At 39.7% G+C, this 22,048-nt stretch overlaps 1 protein-coding gene and 1 pseudogene; one reads left to right on the top strand and one right to left on the bottom strand.

Annotated features, from left to right (window-relative positions):
- Positions 1-22,048, bottom strand: part of Erich1 (glutamate-rich 1) — a gene marked incomplete at its 5' end in the record, with an annotated part of 52,793,804 nt that overhangs the window by 26,878,736 nt on the left and 25,893,020 nt on the right.
- Ncor1-ps1 (nuclear receptor co-repressor 1, pseudogene 1) lies at positions 6,137-6,947 on the top strand (annotated as a pseudogene).

Below are 22,048 nucleotides of genomic sequence, written 5' to 3'. Positions count from 1 at the left end.
GAAAATTCTATTCTTTGTTTTTTGAGGACCATCTATATTGCCTTCTATTCTGGTGACACCAGTCTGCATTCCTGCCAGTGGTGTATAATCATTCGTTTCTTCACAGCCTTACCAGAGTTTGATGCTTGTTGGATCCATCATAGTTGTGCTGATTGGGATGACAAAGACAACTATGAAGAAGGACCAAGCTTGCATGAAAAACAGGCATTGGATACTAAATAAAGAAACAATGTACGTGAAGGGAAGATGGCTGGATGAGGCTAGAGGTCACAAATGCTGCCTCCCTGGTTTCAGACTCAAGTTTCCAGGTATTGCTTCCTAAGCTTTCAGATGAGAGTCACGCCACTGAGTGTTCCTTTGTGAAGCTGGGTATAAAATGCTAGTTATATCTATGGGCAGTGTTTGTTTTGTTGGTCAAGTCATGAACAGTTTTCTTGCCTTTGAGCTGGCCTTGAGGAGAAAGAGTTACGGATGTTGGTTCTGGAAGTTGGAAGTCATTCATGGGTCCAGTCACAGTTGCTAGTGATATCTGCGTGGTTTTTCAGGAGCCCAGTTCTGAATGCTGGCCCCGCCCCCAACAGTCTTCTGAAAGTCAGGATCACAAATTGCTGTCTCATTTTCCTAGGGTTATATGAGCCGTACCTCTGTGCAGTCCTCAGTATTTATGCATGGCTTTTGAAACCATGTGCCCTGTAGCCATGTTTCTACCTCACTGTACCTCATCGAACAAGGTTTTAATTCAGATTTTTTTTCTTCATAGATTGAAATTTGCTAACTGTATTTCTGTGTATAGTCCCATAACACTTGTTCTGAGTTTCCTGAAAGTTCAGGTCAAAGAAATTCTTTAGCCACTGGGCTGCCAAGTCACAAAGGGCTTTCTTAAAAAAATCTATTATCTATTTCTTTTTGTTAATGTTTTGCTGTTTTGTTTTCTCAATGGGGTCTTGCTTTGTAGGTCAGGCTGACCTTGAATACATGGTGATACTCATGCTTCCTAAGGATTGTGATACAGGCATGAGACACCACCCCTCTCTATCTACCTTTCTTAAACATTTTTAAAGATTTTATTATGTATACAGATCTTTTGCTTGCATGCATATTTGTGTAACATAGGCATTTAGTGTCCATAGAGGCCAGAAGAGGGTGTTGGATTGATCTTGGGAACTGTAGTTATAGACAAGTGTTTGCTAACACCTAGGTGGTGAGAACAGAACCTGATCCTCTGGATAAGAAGCCAGAACTCTTTTTTTTTTTTTTTATTAACTTGAGTATTTCTTATATACATTTCAAGTGTTATTCCCTTTCCCGGTTTCCGGGCAAACATCCCCCTCCCCCCTCCCCCCTCCCCTTCCTTATGGGTGTTCCCCTCCCAACCCTCCCCCCATTGCCGCCCTCCCCCCATAGTCTAGTTCACTGGGGGTTCAGTCTTAGCAGGATCCAGGAAGCCAGAACTCTTAATCACTGAGTCATTTCTACAGCACCTGTCTCTTATACTCTGAAATACTGTAAAGATTTTGAATAAAAATTTTCAGAATTTGCAGGTGTGTATTAGTATTGCACGTGTGTATTAGGTAACTATTTCAATTAATTACCCTGTAATAATAATGATGTTGATATTTTCTGAACATTTTTGTGGACTTGTCCATTTAATTGTTAATACAATCCCATTAGGAATGTGTTCTGTGAGACAGCGATTTAATTGGTACATACTCTTTAACAGATCATCCCAAAAATGTGAGTCATTTACAGCAATTCTGTTGCTTGTCAGTCTGAGTTGATTTGCTGGCATTTCTAGGAATCCTGAACTTGGCGAGGTTGTTTGAGTTCAACTGAGGGTGAAGTATCCATGGGGACCTCACTCACCTGTTAACTTATTGATTGTCATCTGGAAATATCTCTCTAATCCTGGCCTCTTACCCTGCCACAGCTAGACAGTAACTTTATGGTACAGAGATCTGGTTTAAAGAGGGGGAAATTGAATCTCTTTACTCTCTGGGCTCAGAGTTTGCACGATGTCACACATCTTGCATTCTGTTTGTCCAAGTAATACATACACTCCATATTCAGTGTGGGAAACGGCTATAGGAGGGTATATATTTAGGGAGGAATCCTTCATTGGAGGCCATTCTGAAATATTATTCTATGAAGTTGTCTAAACAAGGACAAAGGGTACTACAGTGACTTGCATTATAATCTACTATTTTTTAAGAATTGGGTCTTAGTTCCACAGAAGCCTCTTATACCTGCCACAGGCTAAAAGGCAAAGGTGATCATCTTAGTAATATTACCATCCATCCAAGAAACTTCATTGAAAAATAATATTTATGTAGGTAATGAAGCTCATTCATATTTTTGTTTGTTTTTGTCTTTTGAGACAGAGGTACTGTTTGAAACAGCCCTGGTTGTCCTAGAACGTACTTTGTAGACCAGGCTTTAAACTCACAGAAACCCACCTGCTTCTGCCTCTTGAATGCTGGGATTAAAGGTGTGTGCCACCAGCGCCTGGCTCCATTTAGCTTTATTTCCTCCCAAATTTTAATATATTTTAATTTTTTAACCATTTCATACACATATTTTGATACTCCCTCCTTTTTTGTCTTCCTTAAGACTCTCCCTCCCTAACACCTTGATGTCCTTTAAAAAAATAGCTTGCTAGGTCCAGTTAGCACTTCTTGGACGCTGCTGGGTTTGGGACCATCAATGGAACATGAGCAAGCTACCAGAGATCATGCTCCCGATGAAAACTGGCTCTCACTAACTGCCAATGGTTCTACATGAGAGGTGGGGCCTTGTGAGCCCCTGCCCTGTCCACAGTGGAATTTGTTTTAAAAACCATCTTACAGGTGTTTTTGGAACTGTTGTTTTTACCTTTAGAGAGAGAAGGGGTAATGGAAGTGAGGAGGAATCTGTTGCATCCATTCATTCTGTTCAGAACGAGCTGACTGAGAGGGCAAATGGTGGAAGGAAGTCTGTCCTCTACTCATAAAATTAAAAAGTCTAACCCAAAGTTATGGACAATTCTAAGAAAAGAACCATATCAGTGTTCTTAGCTCGTCTCCGGTGGGGTTAGTTGCACATTGTGAGACATGAATACATTATGGAAAATGATTTCTCCAAGCAAATAAAGATTTAATATCTTAGAAAATTAGGTTACTGACAAGAATGTCAGATCAGACAGATGCAATAGCATTTCTTAACATATTGGGAAAAGTGTTGGAATATTTAATGCAACCTGGAAGCATTGTTCACTGGTCTAGTGGACTCTTTCAGGCTGAGGAGAAAACCATTCATACAATTTAATCTACGACACGTTATCAAGTGCTCTAAAGCTCACCTATCTTTTCCTTTTCCAGCATTAAAAAACTAGTTTTATTTTGATGGGTCACTGGTTATTTACAAATTGCTTTTCTCCACGTGATGTGACATATGCTTGTGGTTCTGCTTAGATTTGCATGCTAAGGAATATGCCAAAAACTGAGACAGGTTCTACAGGAATCAGAGAAGGTGAAAACTTCTATGTCTGAATGAAAATGTCAACATTTGGGATAATTAAAAAATTTCTTAGTTTGAGGAAAATACATAGTATATATTCACGACTCACGGCTTAGAAGCTTCATATAAGTATATGTACTATGTGCTTTCTCCCCCCTCTCTCTCTCTCTCTCTCTCTCTCTCTCTCTCTCTCTCTCTCTCTCTCTGTGTGTGTGTGTGTGTGTGTACCAATGTGTTTGTTCCGAGAATAAAATGTAAGAACTCAGGTTGGGGATTTGGCTCAGTGGTAGAGCGCTTGCCTAGCAAGCACAAGGCCCTGGGTTCGGTCCCCAGCTCCGAAAAAAAAAAAAAAAAGAACAAAAAAATATGTAAGAACTCTCAGGAAGAACATTCCTTCCATCATTATGACTCCAAAGCTTTAGAACTTGTCCAAATATCTTTGCTTAGCCCCATTTCTGTCTCATATGATGGGTATAATTCCATGACCTCGCCTTCATATTATGGTGGGGTACTTTTGTTCTTCCATAGATTTAAAGTTGCTGTCACTGGTGAGGAAGATTATAGTCCTCATTATGATATTTCACACTGGACTGATTGATGGAGAAAAGGTAGACAAAATGATAGTGTTGGTTTTCCTAATATTAGCATGATAAATAAGGATGGGTTATAACAGAATACAGTGAATAGCACCATTTTTTTCTCAGACTGTCTTAGGAATCCATTCCCCTGTGAAAAAGCCCAGAACACTTCAGTCGACTGGTAGAGTTGATAAACCACGCCCCTATAGGAGTGGCATGGTAAATTGAACTCCCTATTTTTGTGGGCTGGAGGAGGTAGTTCTGAGACACCTTGATTCTGTCTCAATATGTTATTATAAAAAACACGACCAAGCATAAAACCCTCAAACCTAAGAGCGGAGTCCATGTGCTTTGAAGGAAGTGCAGGTGAGTTCATCAACACAAGGGATATAATGAAATCACCCTTAAATCAGACGGCATTCACATTCACAATCAACACCTACCCAAACAATTATCTTTGAAATAGTGTGCTTGGCATTAGAGATTCAGGGCTGAAAAAGACAAGGCGTGATCTACATGCATGGAGTTTGCAGACCTTGCCGTCATCTGTTTAATGGGCAAGAAGTACAACCCCAGATCATTGAGTAGTAATTTTTCATGACATGATTTTTAGTGATATAGTCATAACCTTTGCGATCTACATGCAAAGAAAACTTTTAGGTTTCAGACACATGCTCTATGGCTTATTAAAGCTTCCATGCAAACAGGTATTTTGAGCAAAATGTTTTGAAGGGACAGATTTATGAATAAATGGTTATTTATTTGCCCATATTTCCGTGAACTCAGCATGTGTTTGAGCTTATTTTTGTGTACTTGCGTGACCAGTGCTTACTCCATTGGAAATGTGAATTTGTAAACTTTATGTCAACCACGTAACTTTTCTTTTCTCAACGTCTTTGTACCCTCTCTTACTGATGTTTTCTCACGTATCCTTATCAGAGGGGTGGAAGACACATCTAAAAGCTTTCTCCTACTATTATACAAAAAAGTTACAACATTTAGCTTATACAGATGGTGTTAGCGTATAATCGTGCAGCAGTCAGTGTCCAGGGAAAGGGACAGACAGTAATTGTAGCGTATGTAGTGATTCCGAGCAATCGGGGTGCCACTCTCCATCCTTCCCAGCTGGGGGTAAAAGATCTGCTTCTGTTTGTGACCCTTGTGTTCAGGCAGACAGGGCTGTTTTAGGTGTTCCAATTTTCATTAAGCATTCACTGTTTTTTCCAGTCATGGTTGCTATCACAGCTAACAATGGCATCGATGACAGTTGTCACGTGTTATTTTCTATGATACACACATTTATCATACTAAACCCTTTTGCTTTCTTGTCTGACCAGATAGTTTTGAGAGGCAGGTAGTGTAGCTGTCCCTTTTCAGATAAAGGAAGTGAAATGTATTTAAAAGACTTGAACAAACGTACAAGATTAAAAAGAATAGCCAGGGTTCAAGGCAGGTCTGTTTGAAAAAAAAAAAATCTCAGAACCCTCACCTTGATTCTCCCCCTTAGGTAAAACAATGGGAGAAATTAAGAGTGAATAAACCATGTGTGTGAAAACACCAAACACATATCATTTATATAGTGATAGGCTTCAGCACACATGTGAATTATATAAAATATGATTATTCATTCTTCGTATTAGCTATATATATCTAGAAGATAGATTTTATTCTTACCGGCATTGAGAAAAAGGAGCTTCAAAAGTCAAAGTGAAATCTAAATTATCAACCAATTTCAAAAGTCAGCAGGACCCTGACACTAACCTACACAAAGATAATACAAAAAAAGCGCAAAATTTCTGTCAACATCCTAATGAACACAGATGTAAATGACTGCATTAGATCTGTGGTAAGTTAGAGCCAGGAGATGGTTCTGTAGGGAAAGCACTTGCTTCACAATCCCAAAAAAATATCTGGGTTCGAATCCCCAGAACCCATGTAAATGCAAGTAAGGTAGGTCCATGTATGTATATGCATACACCAAATAAGTAAAACATTAAAATAAATCCCTTTTCAGAGTTGAACCAAGAGAAATGAAAAGAAGAAAATGAGAGTGGGGCTGAGGTAAGATGGCGGCTAAGGTGGCAAAACTGGTGGCTGGAGTGAGCCAGCAACCAGCTTGCCTGCCCCAAGCTCAGGCCTTGGGGTGCGCCTGCTCTCAAGCTACTCCATCTCCCTGTTACTTCCTAGAAGCATGGTTGTTTGTTGGAGTTGATCTCACAGTCCAGTGAGGACGTCTTTACTGTTAACGTCAAGTTCAGGTTACCCTCCCCACCTTTCAGCCCAGAGCAAAGTTGTTAGCCGTCACATTCTGGCCGGTATACCTTTCCCGATACCCCGCACACCTTTCCCGGTACCCCGCACCAGCAGGTAATCACAGTTCCTCTTCTGTCACTCTCCTCACATTGAAGTTAGTCAGGCATCACAGTTTTACAACAGCAGCTTCGAAGACGACCTTCCTTGCTTTCAGAATGTCACCCAGGTTCTGACAGGCCTCAAGAAAGAAGAACTGGATATGAACAATTACACTCAGGACCCTCACCGGTGGATCACGATTCCTTGGAGTCCAAGTGTCCATGCCTGGAGCCAGTTCCTGATGCCCACTGCCATCGTGTTAGTGCTGCGGTTTTACCTTTAGTTCACACGCTGCCAGAAGGGTCAAGGTCGTCTGCAGATGCAGCATTTGGAGGCAAACATGAAGTTCCATCCTCTCCTTTGGCTGGGCAACCATGTGGAGATGATCAAAACGCTTCGCCTTCAAAGCTTTCAAAGGAAGAGTTAATACAGAGTATGGATGGGATAGACGAAGAGATTGCAAGAGTAGAGCAATAGGTCCTTACATTGAAAAAGAAACAAGTAAGTGTGGCACTCCCTGGTTAACATAGTCCGTGTTCTAGAAGATGCTATGAGAAGCCTTTCATGTGCCTTAAGTTCTGTTTACTCTTCACTGCTGGTCGTTTCTTTAGTTTCGTTCCTTCATTTCTCCTGCTCTCCTATACTGTACAGTATTATAAGATACGATGATACTGTATTGCACTCCTCAACCTTCCTAACACTGTCACCTTTTAATACAATCCTTCATGTCGTGGTAACCCCCAACTATAACATCATTTGTTTTTGCTACTTCATAACTGTAATTTTGCTATTGTAGTGAACCATAGTGCAAATATCTGTGTTTTCCCTTGGTCTTATGTGATCCCCGGGTCCTGCGAAGAGCTCGTTCACCTCCCAAAGTGGTTGTGAATCGCAGGTTGAGAAGCACTGCTGTATGGTGTTTTTGCGTGTAGTAGATGGTATTAAGGCTGCTAAAAATGGTAATTTTATATTTCCACTGGCAGCACGGTTTCTTATCAGTCTGTGCACATCCTTGTCTTTACCTGATAGGCTTTTTTAAAAATCATTTGGATACAAAATAGTTTTTATGTTATGACTTACTATATTCCTTATGTACATACAGGTAGTCTCATTTTATTTTCCTACAGTTAAAATTTTCTCGCACGTCATTTCATTCTTTTCGGTAGTTTTATTTGAGGAGGTAGTTGCACTTTGTTTTGTTTTTGAGGTAAGTGCTCATTGAATATGTCGCCTAGGCTGACACTAAACTTAAGAGATTCAGATGATTCCCCCACCACACTTCCTGAGTAGCTAGTACTGTAGATTCATTCTATCAAAACTGAACCAGTGAAGCACCTTTTAAAATTGAAATGTAATTCACAACACAGTATTCATTCTTTCAAACTGTGCACTTAAATGCTTGTAATATATTAACAAACAAAGGGAAAGAAGAAAATGAATTTCCGATTTGGAGCAAAGGAGACAGGAGGACTTTGGTCACTCATCTCATTCTCAGGTCCAGAAATAATAATGCAGGACACCATATTATGTCCTTAAGGGGAAACCACTGTCTATATGAAAGAGAAATTATCAGCTAAGATGTACCGGAAAGGCAGTAATGTTCAGGACAGGAAACCAGCTTGTGTGCCTCCCTCACATACAGCCTTGTGATAACCCATGCCTTCTGTTTAAACTGAGTTTCAAACTGTCCTGCTATCTTTATGAATAATTCCTAAAGTAAAAGAATTGTAACACCGCATATTAGGAAAAAGGGAATCAAGAGAAAGGTAGAAACACCTCCAAGTTTTCAATTACAACTTAATTTTTATTTCTTTGAGTCAAATTTTCTTGAAACATAGTGACTACACTCAGAGTTACCAGAAATATATTCTTACTTGGGCTTGTTAAAAATAATGATGAAAATTACTAGGACCAGAATAGATTTGTTTGTTTGAAAATGAAAGAGAAACATTGCTATTGTATCCTCTTCAAGTGCTTCAAAATCTGTCTCCCTCATTCAGTTATTTGGCTGCAAATTCCTCACAATATGGCTTTGCATCACAGCTTCTCATGTTCTAGACCTGCAATCCAGCCAGCATCTTACTTTTAATCTAATGTTTGTCTAGAAATTTTCATGTCAGCTTTACACACAATGGTGTTAGTGATATATGGTATTCTCTCCCCTCTTAAAATCTACTAAAGTTTCAGTCTCTGTCTTCCCTACAACTACATTCTAAAGGCCCTATACACTCAAAATCTATCATTTTAGAGTGTGTGTGAATGTGAGCTTGTGTGTGTTCATGTACACATGAGTATGTGTAAAAGAGCATGTGTGCTCTTGTTTATGCTGTGCTATAAACAAAGAGATCGAGAATGGTGAAAGATTGAAAACACATTTGCTAGAATTTTGTCAAGTGAGTACATGGGAAGATATTTAACTAAAATATTGCAAACCTTGATTATTTCTCTGGCTAACATGAGTTAAGGTATGCATGATTAAAGAAATCAATTCCAGATATGTCTAGACACTTTAGTAATTAGTCTGCTTTAATATTTATCTAATATAAGGGACTAAGGACATTTTTTCTTTACAATCATAGGATCCTCAAAAAGAATTATTTTTATAGATATTTTAATATGCCCTAAGTAGAAAGTATATTAAGAGAATTAATATAATATTTGTGAAGTAGCATTTTACAAGTGATGTCTTTATATCTTACTCCAGTTGTGATACTGCAAATTATTATAGAATAGGAAATTTATGAGCAAAATAAGCGCATTTCTCGTGCTTTCGGAGGCTAAGGATTCCCAAACCAAGGAACTAGGAAGCTGTGTCTGGTGAGTACCCAGTCCTTTCTTTTTCTTTTCTTTATGTTTTTTTTAAATTAATCATTCCATTTGTTTACATCTCATATGAAATCCCACTTCCCTGTTACCCCTCCACCAGTTCCCCCATCCCACATCTTCTCTCCCCCTCCACTTTGCCTGTATGAGGGTGCTCTCCCACCCACCACACTCTCCCAACCCACCCCTCCAGCATCCCCCTATGCTAGGGCATTAAGCCTCCCTGAGACCAAGGACCTCCCCTCCTGTTGCTGTCAGGCAAGGCCATCCTCTGCCACATATGTATCTGGAGCCATGGATCCCTCCAAGTACACTCCTTGGTTGGTGGTCTAGACTCTGGGGGAACTGGGTGGTCAGACCGGTCTAGGTTTTTCTTCCAATGAAGTGGCAATCTCCCTCAGCTCCTGCAGATCTTTCCGCAGTTCTCCAACCAGGTTCCCTGAGATTGTATCAAAATTGCTGCATTCTCTAAACGGCACAACCATCTCTGTACATAGAAAGTGAAATGAGGCTGCCACTGCAGAGAGGCAGCACCCCACGAGCGAACCTGAGCCTCGGGACCACAGGTAAGACCAAATTTTCTGCTGCAAGAAAGCTGCCTGGTGAGCTTGGGACACAGGAAAGCAGAATTTCTCTAGGACCGGGCACGTTCTGTGTTTACCGGAAGTCCCACACCCGCGGATCCCGGCCCGCAGCAGCTCTCTGCTCCCAGACCCGGTGAGAGAGAGACCCAACCGCCTGGTCAGGTGGGCACTCCTGAGGCTGCAGAGCGGAAGAGACCACCAACACTGCTCACCCCTGCCCACATCCCTGGCCCAAGAGGAAACTGTATAAGGCCTCTGGGCTCCCGTGGGGGAGGGCCCAGGAGCGGCAGGACCCCTGTGCCTGAGACACCGCGGAACCTGAACAGACCGGATAAACAGTTCTCTGCACCCAAATCCCGTGGGAGGGAGAACTAAACCTTCAGAGAGGCAGACAAGCCTGGGAAACCAGAAGTGACTGCTCCCTGCACACACATCTCGGACGCCAGAGGGAAAAGCCAAAGACCATCTGGAACCCTGGTGCACTGAAGTTCCCGGAAGGGGCGGCACAGGTCTTCCTGGTTGCTGCCGCTGCAGAGAGCCCGTGGGCAGCACCCCACGAGCGAACCTGAGCCTCGGGACCACAGGTAAGACCAAATTTTCTGCTGCAAGAAAGCTGCCTGGTGAACTCAAGACACAGGCCCACAGGAACAGCTGAAGACCTGTAGAGAGGAAAAACTACACGCCCGAAAGCAGAACACTCTGTCCCCATAACTGACTGAAAGAGAGGAAACAGGTCTACAGCACTCCTGACACACAGGCTTATAGGACAGTCTAGCCACTGTCAGAAATAGCAGAACAAAGTAACACTAGAGATAATCTGATGGCGAGAGGCAAGCGCAGGAACCCAAGCAACAGAAACCAAGACTACATGGCACCATCGGAGCCCAATTCTCCCATCAAAACAAACATGGAATATCCAAACACACCAGAAAAGCAAGATCTAGTTCCAAAATCATTTTTGATCTTGATGCTGGAGGACTTCAAGAAAGACATGAAAAACTCCCTTAGAGAACAAGTAGAAGCCTACAGAGAGGAATCGCAAAAATGCCTGAAAGAATCGCAAAAATCCCTGAAAGAATTCCAGGAAAACATAAATAAACAAGTAGAAGCCCATAGAGACGAGACACAAAAATCCCTGAATGAATTCCAGGAAAACACAATCAAACAGTTGAAGGAATTAAAAATGGAAATAGAAGCAATCAAGAAAGAACACATGGAAACAACCCTGGATATAGAAAAGCAAAAGAAGAGACAAGGAGCTGTAGATACAAGCCTCACCAACAGAATTCAAGAGATGGAAGAGAGAATCTCAGGAGCAGAAGATTCCATAGAAATCATTGACTCAACTGTCAAAGATAATGTAAAGAGGAAAAAGCTACTGGTCCAAAACATACAGGAAATCCAGGACTCAATGAGAAGATCAAACCTAAGGATAATAGGTATAGAAGAGAGTGAAGACTCCCAGCTCAAAGGACCAGTAAATATCTTCAACAAAATCATAGAAGAAAACTTCCCTAACCTAAAAAAAGAGATACCCATAGACATACAAGAAGCCTACAGAACTCCAAATAGATTGGACCAGAAAAGAAACACCTCCCGTCACATAATTGTCAAAACACCAAACGCACAAAATAAAGAAAGGATATTAAAAGCAGTAAGGGAAAAAGGTCAAGTAACATATAAAGGCAGACCTATCAGAATCACACCAGACTTCTCGCCAGAAACTATGAAGGCCAGAAGATCCTGGACTGATGTCATACAGACCCTAAGAGAACACAAATGCCAGCCCAGGTTACTGTATCCAGCAAAACTCTCAATTAACATTGATGGAGAAACCAAGATATTCCATGACAAAACCAAATTTACACAATATGTTTCCACAAATCCAGCACTACAAAGGATAATAAATGGTAAAGCCCAACATAAGGAGGCAAGCTATACCCTAGAAGAAGCAAGAAACTAATCGTCTTGGCAACAAAACAAAGAGAATGAAAGCACACAAACATAACCTCACATCCAAATATGAATATAAAGGGAAGCAATAATCACTATTCCTTAATATCTCTCAATATCAATGGCCTCAACTCCCCAATAAAAAGACATAGATTAACAAACTGGATACGCAATGAGGACCCTGCATTCTGCTGCCTACAGGAAACACACCTCAGAGACAAAGACAGACACCACATCAGAGTGAAAGGCTGGAAAACAACTTTCCAAGCAAATGGTCAGAAGAAGCAAGCTGGAGTAGCCATTCTAATATCAAATAAAATCAATTTCCAACTAAAAGTCATAAAAAAAAGATAAGGAAGGACACTTCATATTCATCAAAGGAAAAATCCACCAAGATGAACTCTCAATCCTAAATATCTATGCCCCAAATACAAGGGCACCTACATACGTAAAAGAAACCTTACTAAAGCTCAAAACACACATTGCACCTCACACAATAATAGTGGGAGATTTCAACACCCCACTCTCATCAATGGACAGATCATGGAAACAGAAATTAAACAGTGATGTCGACAGACTAAGAGAAGTCATGAGCCAAATGGACTTAACGGATATTTATAGAACATTCTATCCTAAAGCAAAAGGATATACCTTCTTCTCAGCTCCTCATGGTACTTTCTCCAAAATTGACCATATAATTGGTCAAAAAACGGGCCTCAACAGGTACAGAAAGATAGAGATAATCCCATGCGTGCTATCGGACCACCACGGCCTAAAACTGGTCTTCAATAACAACAAGGGAAGAATGCCCACATATACGTGGAAATTGAACAATGCTCTACTCAATGATAACCTGGTCAAGGAAGAAATAAAGAAAGAAATTAAAAACTTTTTAGAATTTAATGAAAATGAAGATACAACATACCCAAACTTATGGGACACAATGAAAGCTGTGCTAAGAGGAAAACTCATAGCGCTGAGTGCCTGCAGAAAGAAACAGGAAAGAGCATATGTCAGCAGCTTGACAGCACACCTAAAAGCTCTAGAACAAAAAGAAGCAAATACACCCAGGAGGAGTAGAAGGCAGGAAATAATCAAACTCAGAGCTGAAATCAACCAAGTAGAAACAAAAAGGACCATAGAAAGAATCAACAGAACCAAAAGTTGGTTCTTTGAGAAAATCAACAAGATAGATAAACCCTTAGCCAGACTAACGAGAGGACACAGAGAGTGCGTCCAAATTAACAAAATCAGAAATGAAAAGGGAGACATAACTACAGATTCAGAGGAAATTCAAAAAATCATCAGATCTTACTATAAAAACCTATATTCAACAAAATTTGAAAATCTTCAGGAAATGGACAATTTCCTAGACAGATACCAGGTATCGAAGTTAAATCAGGAACAGATAAACCAGTTAAACAACCCCATAACTCCTAAGGAAATAGAAGCAGTCATTAAAGGTCTCCCAACCAAAAAGAGCCCAGGTCCAGACGGGTTTAGTGCAGAATTCTATCAAACCTTCATAGAAGACCTCATACCAATATTATCCAAACTATTCCACAAAATTGAAACAGATGGAGCACTACCGAATTCCTTCTATGAAGCCACAATTACTCTTATACCTAAGTCACACAAAGACACAACAAAGAAAGAGAACTTCAGTCCAATTTCCCTTATGAATATCGACGCAAAAATACTCAATAAAATTCTGGCAAACCGAATTCAAGAGCACATCAAAACAATCATCCACCATGATCAAGTAGGCTTCATCCCAGGCATGCAGGGATGGTTTAATATAAGGAAAACCATCAACGTGATCCATCATATAAACAAACTGAAAGAACAGAACCACATGATCATTTCATTAGATGCTGAGAAAGCATTTGACAAAATTCAACACCCCTTCATGATAAAAGTCCTGGAAAGAATAGGAATTCAAGGCCCATACCTAAACATAGTAAAAGCCATATACAGCAAACCAATTGCTAACATTAAACTAAATGGAGAGAAACTTGAAGCAATCCCACTAAAATCAGGGACTAGACAAGGCTGCCCACTCTCTCCCTACTTATTCAATATAGTTCTTGAAGTTCTAGCCAGAGCAATCAGAAAACAAAAGGAGATCAAGGGGATACAGATCTGAAAAGAAGAGGTCAAAATATCACTATTTGCAGATGACATGATAGTATATTTAAGTGATCCCAAAAGTTCCACCAGAGAACTACTAAAGCTGATAAACAACTTCAGCAAAGTGGCTGGGTATAAAATTAACTCAAATAAATCAGTTGCCTTCCTCTATTCAAAAGAGAAACAAGCCGAGAAAGAAATTAGGGAAACGACACCCTTCATAATAGACCCAAATAATATAAAGTACCTCGGTGTGACTTTAACCAAGCAAGTAAAAGAGCTGTACAATAAGAACTTCAAGACACTGAGGAAAGAAATTGAAGAAGACCTCAGAAGATGGGAAAGATCTCCCATGCTCATGGATTGGCAGGATTAATATAGTTAAAATTGCCATTTTACCAAAAGCGATCTACAGATTCAATGCAATCCCCATCAAAATACCAATCCAATTCTTCAAAGAGTTAGACAGAACAATTTGCAAATTCATCTGGAATAACAAAAAACCCAGGATAGCTAAAGCTATCCTCAACAATAAAAGGACTTCAGGGGGAATCACTATCCCTGAACTCAAGCAGTATTACAGAGCAATAGTGATAAAAACTGCATGGTATTGGTACAGAGACAGACAGATAGACCAATGGAATAGAATTGAAGACCCAGAAATGAACCCACACACCTATGGTCACTTGATTTTTGACAAAGGAGCCAAAACCATCCAATGGAAAAAAGATAGCATTTTTAGCAAATGGTGCTGGTTCAACTGGAGGGCAACATGTAGAAGAATGCAGATCGATCCATGCTTATCACCCTGTACAAAGCTTAAGTCCAAGTGGATCAAGGACCTCCACATCAAACCAGACACACTCAAACTAATAGAAGAAAAACTAGGGAAGCATCTGGAACACATAGGCACTGGAAAAAATTTCCTGAACAAAACACCAATGGCTTATGCTCTAAGATCAAGAATCGACAAATGGGATCTCATAAAACTGCAAAGCTTCTGTAAGGCAAAGGACACGGTGGTTAGGACAAAACGGCAACCAACAGATTGGGAAAAGATCTTTACCAATCCTACAACAGATAGAGGCCTTATATCCAAAATATACAAAGAACTCAAGAAGTTAGACCACAGGGAAACAAATAACCCTATTAAAAATGGGTTCAGAGCTAAACAAAGAATTCACAGCTGAGGAATGCCGAATGGCTGAGAAACACCTAAAGAAATGTTCAACATCTTTAGTCATAAGGGAAATGCAAATCAAAACAACCCTGAGATTTCACCTCACACCAGTGAGAATGGCTAAGATCAAAAACTCAGGTGACAGCAGATGCTGGCGAGGATGTGGAGAAAGAGGAACACTCCTCCATTGTTGGTGGGATTGCAGACTGGTAAAACCATTCTGGAAATCAGTCTGGAGGTTCCTCAGAAAATTGGACATTGAACTGCCTGAGGATCCAGCTATACGTCTCTTGTGCCTATACCCAAAAGATGCCTCAACATATAAAAGAGACACGTGCTCCACTATGTTCATTGCAGCCTTATTTATAATAGCCAGAAACTGGAAAGAACCCAGATGCCCTTCAACAGAGGAATGGATACAGAAAATGTGGTACATCTACACAATGGAATATTACTCAGCTATCAAAAACAACGAGTTTATAAAATTCGTAGGCAAATGGTTGGAACTGTAAAATATCATCCTGAGTGAGCTAACCCAATCACAGAAAGACATACATGGTATGCACTCATTGATAAGGGGCTATTAGCCCAAATGCTTGAATTACCCTAGATCCCTAGAACAAAGGAAACTCAAGACGGATGATCAAAATGTGAATGCTTCACTCCTTCTTTAAATGAGGAAAAAGAATACCCTTGGCAGGGAAGGGAGAGGCAAAGATTAAAACAGAGACTGAAGGAACACCCATTCAGAGCCTGCCCCACATGTGGCCCATACATATACAGCCACCCAATTAGACAAGATGGATGAAGCAAAGAAGTGCAGACCTACAGGAGCCGGATGTAGATCGCTCCTGAGAGACACAGCCAGAATACAGCAAATACAGAGGCGAATGCCAGCAGCAAACCACTGAACTGAGAATAGGTCCCCCGTTGAAGGAATCAGAGAAAGAACTGGAAGAGCTTGAAGGGGCTCGAGACCCCAAAAGTACAACAATGTCAAGTAACCAGAGCTTCCAGGGCCTAAGCCACTACCTAAAGACTATACATGGACTGACCCTGGACTCTGACCCCATAGGTAGCAATGAATATCCTAGTAAGAGCACCAGTGGAAGGGGAAGCCCTGGGTCCTGCTAAGACTGAACCCCCAGTGAACTAGACTATGGGGGGAGGGCGGCAATGGGGTTAGGGTTGGGAGGGGAACACCCATAAGGAAGGGGAGGGGGGAGGGGGATGTTTGCCCGGAAACCGGGAAAGGGGATAACACTTGAAATGTATATAAGAAATACTCAAGTTAATTAAAAAAAAAATACAAAAAAAAAAGAAAGTGAAATGAGAAGCAAAGGGGTATGCAATACTATTCATGAAGATGGAGACCTTATTGACTAGTTACCTTTTATGGACTCTGTCTATTATTATTATCGAGTTAGTAATTAAATTTCCATGTGGGTTTGGAGTCAGAAAAGCATTCAGACAAGTGCAGAACAGAAATATCAATGAATTACAAGTTAAGCAATCCAGAAACTAAGTCCACCTCATTAGTTTGAGTTGCTGAAAATTATTTATTTTCTATTAATATTCTATTGAACACTAGGAACTGTCTCTGTCATCCGTCCTAGTACCATGATGTAACAGCTTCAATCACATCAAAAGATAACAGAATAATTTTTTTAATTGAATTCATGTTTAATAATTACAGGCACCGTGCCCCCCCTTCCCCCTCTCCTGGCAGCAGCAGGGGTGGTGCAGGGGCTGGGGCATATGCCCCCAGCAGCGAGGACGGCAGTCCCAAGAGTGATTTCAGAAAATAAAAAAGGACCCTAGAGGCAGGCGGTAGTGCCCCTCCCCCCGCAAAGACACACCAAATTTCAAGACTTTATATATATCTCTGTGCCCTGGGGGGAGGAGAGAGACACTTGGCAGCATCCTGGAGGGGGGCCCCAGGCAGCCCCAAGCCATCCTGCCTCATCAGCCACTTTATTAACAGAATAATTTTTAGCTAATAAAATGTACAAAATACAAGGACTAAGGTCTCATTATGAATCAATTATATATTTTGTATGCTGGATAGTCAAGTCAAAACCTAGACTTTGTGCATGCTAAGCACACATTCTGGTACTGATCTACATACCCCAAGATTATTCACATATTTTATTCTAGAATTTTCTTCTCACAAACATTTTCAACACTCACATTCACATATTAGAAATGAAGGTACAGAGGGTGAGAAAGGGCATGAATTAAGAATGGTGGCCACAGTTTGGTCTGCTCCATGTAGTCTGTGTGGAAGAGTTGGAGGTGGTAAGGCTAGAATTCATAGGAAGCACTGAACTCATAGACACAGAGTAGCCCAAGACCCCATGGTGCCGGCATGAAGTGCTTTCTCGAGACTTTACACCATCTTGACAGAACTACTTGTCTTCCACATTAAATTGGATGCCTTTATGAATGGCACTTGCTCCTCTTGTTTCTAGTCTGTGTCTATTACTATGTTTTTACCAGCCCTAAGTACATATTTAAAGTTGGAAACAATGGCATGATAAATTCGCATGCTTTCCCGATGTCTTATTGAGTCATATGTGAGCTACTTCACACTTGTCAACATGATACGCTTCATACTATATTATTATGACAAGACGTGGGGTAGAATTTGTTTGAAATAACACAAAAATTTCAATACCCTTTTCTCTAAAAATATTCGCTCTGTATTTTTTTGTTTTTAACTTTGATACCTGATCTGCTCTTGTCTTATCCAATATGGCCAGAAGACTGACATTTTTTTTTAAAGTCTAAAAGTTAGTTAATTTAAAAATACTTCATATAACTCTGTGCTCAGCTAAGTTCTGTATACTCTTAAAAATAAATATAAATATACTTTAGTTTTGTATATAACTTTTAACTTTCCTGTTACAGGGACTTTAACTTAATTTTTAACACTTAAACGTGTAACTTGACCCTTGCTGTGAAGAACAAGCTTAAGATCACACACCTAATGGGATTAGAAGTCAGCTAATTTACTAGAGGAGAGAACCATGGCATGGCAGGAATTGAGATTTATGTTGTTAAGGTTCATACAAAATCTCGGAGTTTCAAAAGAAAGTAAGAAAAGTAATTATATGCAAAACAAGTTGTTAAAAAGAACAGACTAAAAAATGCTTCCAAGACACCTTTAAGAGCAGAGTCCTGATTCACTTGTATTAGAAGCCATGGGTGAGAATCACTTTGTTATTCGAATAGTTCAGAGGAAAGAAACTCACAGAAAAATAATTCCGAAAATAAGAATAGAAAAATTCACACAAAGTGAAAGATAATAAGACAATGGAAAGAGAGAAAAGGTTATTCAGGAGAGGAGAGGATATAAACATTGAGAAATCATTCATAAGATACTGTGAGAAATGATAAATCCTCATAAAAGACAAATAATGGATGTTGCTTTGGAGAAGGCAAAGTTCTCAAGCATTTGAATGAATGCAGATGGACAGAAGCTCCTCATACTGTAGACCTTGGAAGCATGCCTGGGTCAGAGAGCTCAGAGGCTGCGTGCCGTTCCCCCACTTGAGCCTCACTTTTATTACCATATATTTCATCCTTGCTGCCCAAGTTATTACCATGGTAATTGTTGAATTTCTCATTACAGAAAGCCAGCTTTTCATAAATATTAGATGTGGCTATTATTGGCAGACACAGTGTCAGTTTCTTAAGAAATATGGAAATTTTGTAATTTGAGGTGATTCATTATTTATCATCTTTCTAATTTTAATGAATACAAGTGTCTCATATTCATTAAAAATAAAACAACAAAATATCTACCAAATCATTATCCTTTTGATTGATCTGCCCCATTAGCTAAGGATCCAAGCAGAGCACCTGGAAACACCTTAATTTTTCTTGTAAGAACATCCGCACGTCGAAATTATTCGTTCTGGAAGGCACTAATTTTGTGCAATGCATAAGAGAATTTTTTTCCCTGCTAGATTGAGGTAGATTGACATTCCTTTTCAATCTTCCAATTCACCCAATTCTTAGTAAAAAGTCAGAACTAAATGGAACATATTAAACAGTGCCCGTTTCCTTTTGGAGAAAGACAGTTTGAAAGGAAGTAATTTTTCTCTTCACCCAATCTTAGTAAAAAGTCAGAACTAAACGGACATATTAAGCAGTGCCACTTCCCTTGGAGAAAGGGAGTTTGAAAGAGGCTGAAGGGCCATTTTAGGATTGCATTCGTGCTTGTGTTAGTGATAAGACAAAGATGTCTTTTATTTGTCATGAAATGCAAAGTTGTATGATACTTGTGCACATTAGGAGCTTTAAAGTGATTACCAATTACTCGTCCTTATAGAGGTGTGGGAGTCATTGGAGAGAAAGGAGTATGCTCCTTTTCCTGCCAACTGTGTTTTATTACATTGTAGAATGACTCCCGCTAATGGTCATCACAGGGCTCCTCATGAGCTCACAGAAGCTGTGGCGGCCTGCATAAGACCTGCATAACAGGAAGCCAGTCTGTATTCCACCAGGAATGGGGGAAGGGCTCACATAATTCTGCACCTGGCCAGAGAGCTATTAGTGATTAAAGGCTGCTGGGAGTGGGAAGAGTTCATTTTCTTGAGGGGGGAAGGTGGTTACTGGTAAAACACCCTTACTTACATCCATGTGCTTATGAATAGCACTAACTGGACCAATGAGAGGAGAATACAGTGGGTGACATCTGGGAAGAGGTTTTTGGGAGTAGGTGATGTATATGATATGTATTCTTAAAAAATAAATATAAAATATATAAAGACTCATTCCAAGTAAATCTAGACTAGTGTACACTTTAGTATATTGATAAGTAGAGGAGAAAGCTTCTCAGGAGAGCTTAGAAAAAAATTCATGTCGTTGACAACAATTTAAATAATTTAAAAAACAAATAATCTTTGATTTTTCTCAAATCTTAATTAATTCTTAATGTATATTAATTAGTATATTAATTAATTTGTAATATATATCACACACAATGCCTTTACCCATTGAGCCATCTTGTCTGCATGTATTTGGTATATGTAAAAATTAAGAAAAATGGCAAGTTTTGTTTTCAATTATTTGGAATGTTTGATTGGAAGACTCTAAGCTAGACCAAAGAGGAGGAGGCAGATAGCATGTTAGACAAGTAGACTCTAACGGTCATCCTTTAAGTCAGATCAGCTATTTGCATAATGCTTTGAATCTTTCACTATGTAACCTTATTTTGAGAAAGACGCATGCACCTCAGGCTGATCTTGAACTTAGACGAAGCTGCACATGCCCTTGAATTCCTAACTTTTTATTTTCTAAGAGACCAGACTCTCCTGGAACTCACTATGTATCCCAGGCTGACTTCAAGTATATGAGAATCCACCTACCTCAATTCCCTCAGAAGAATACACTTAAAATAGCTTTCTTAAATATTGGCAGGAGATAATTCTTTTTTGGCATCACAACTGAAAGTGTTACATGTGGCTATAAATTAGTTTTTAATTAGATATTATTTCATATGCACACCTCTGTGTGTGTGTTGGTGGGCACAGCACTATGCATGTGTGTGGAGGTGAGAAGACAACTTGAGGGAATGGTTTTTTCCCTTCCATCACGTGAACAAACTCAAGTTGTCAGACTTAGCAGCAAATGCCTTTATCAATTGAGTTGTCTTGTCTATCACAAATAAATTTTGTTTCTATCAAATTAAATATATAAAACATAAATATATGTATTAATCTTAAAGAATACATATTATATAATATTATTTATGTGGGTGTGGAGAGTTAGACATAATATTTGCTCTTCCAGAGGACCTGGGTTCAGATTCTAGCACCCACATGTTATCTCACAACTGTCAGTAATTCTAGTTCCAAAGCATTCAAAAGCATCAGGAGCACAGATGGTGCATAGTCACACATGAAGACAAAATACTTGTACGTGTGAAATAGATGAAGAAAATTTTAAAAAACGAAATTACATGTATATATGAGTGTGTGTTCAAGCCCAGTGCCTAAGGAGGCCCAAAGGCATCAAATCCTCTAGCACTGGAGCTATAGGGGTATTATAAGCCACTGGGAAGTGAACTTCAGTCCTCCGCAATAGCACATGTTGATACCCGCTGAGCCATTTCTCCAGCCCTCCATAAATGGGTTTTTTCCTTAAACCATCACTTGAAAATAATGTGCAGATCAAAAGGCTTTTCTATTTCTACTTGGATTACTTTGTCCTAAGAATGTCGGAGAGCAAAGGGCTAATTCCTAAGACACAAAGTAAGAAGGACATTCTTCAGACTGGTGTCAGGAGTTTTACGTGTGTTTTTCCTCTCCTTAGCCTTATTCTGTTTAAATACTACTGGGTCTATAAATATCCCCCACACTTACCTGTGAGTAAAGATAGAAGCACAAAGATATTTCTTTCTTTACACACAACATTTTGGGGGAAGGTAGATCTCCATTGTGTTTTAAATTTAGAAGTCAAAATTAGGGGCTATATAAAAGACTACATGGCAACGTAACATCTTGATTATAATAAAAATGTTGTCAGGATACAGTTGAGGAATTTGAATCACAAGAGAGAGGTGCTGCTAAGCACAATTTTAATTTTCTATAGACTTGTCCAATTCTATAGTTCCACATTGGTTGAAATTCATTAAATTAAATTAGCTTACAAGTCACATTTCCCTATGGCACAATCATATGTCATGTGTCAACCAGTCATATGTGGCTTTTGCCATAGCATGGTAGACACAAACTAGTTTTATCAGACTGAAAGATATAATGTACTCCTCTCCTTTAGGCTGTGGTGGTTATCTTGAGATAAATTCAGTGGTTATTTTACATCTGAAATAATTGTATATTTGGGTCCACAAAGGGACATATTTAGAATAAAAGTTTACTGTATTTATTTTATTGAAAGTCAGTGACTAGTTCAGCCTAGTTTAATTTTAGAATTCTGACACTGGCAGA

The sequence above is a fragment of the Rattus norvegicus genome, chromosome 16, assembly GCF_021556685.1.
Source record: "Rattus norvegicus strain SHRSP/BbbUtx chromosome 16, alternate assembly SHRSP_T2T, whole genome shotgun sequence".
Classification (NCBI taxonomy): Eukaryota; Metazoa; Chordata; class Mammalia; order Rodentia; family Muridae; genus Rattus; species Rattus norvegicus.
This window is presented reverse-complemented; position numbering and strand designations above follow the sequence as displayed.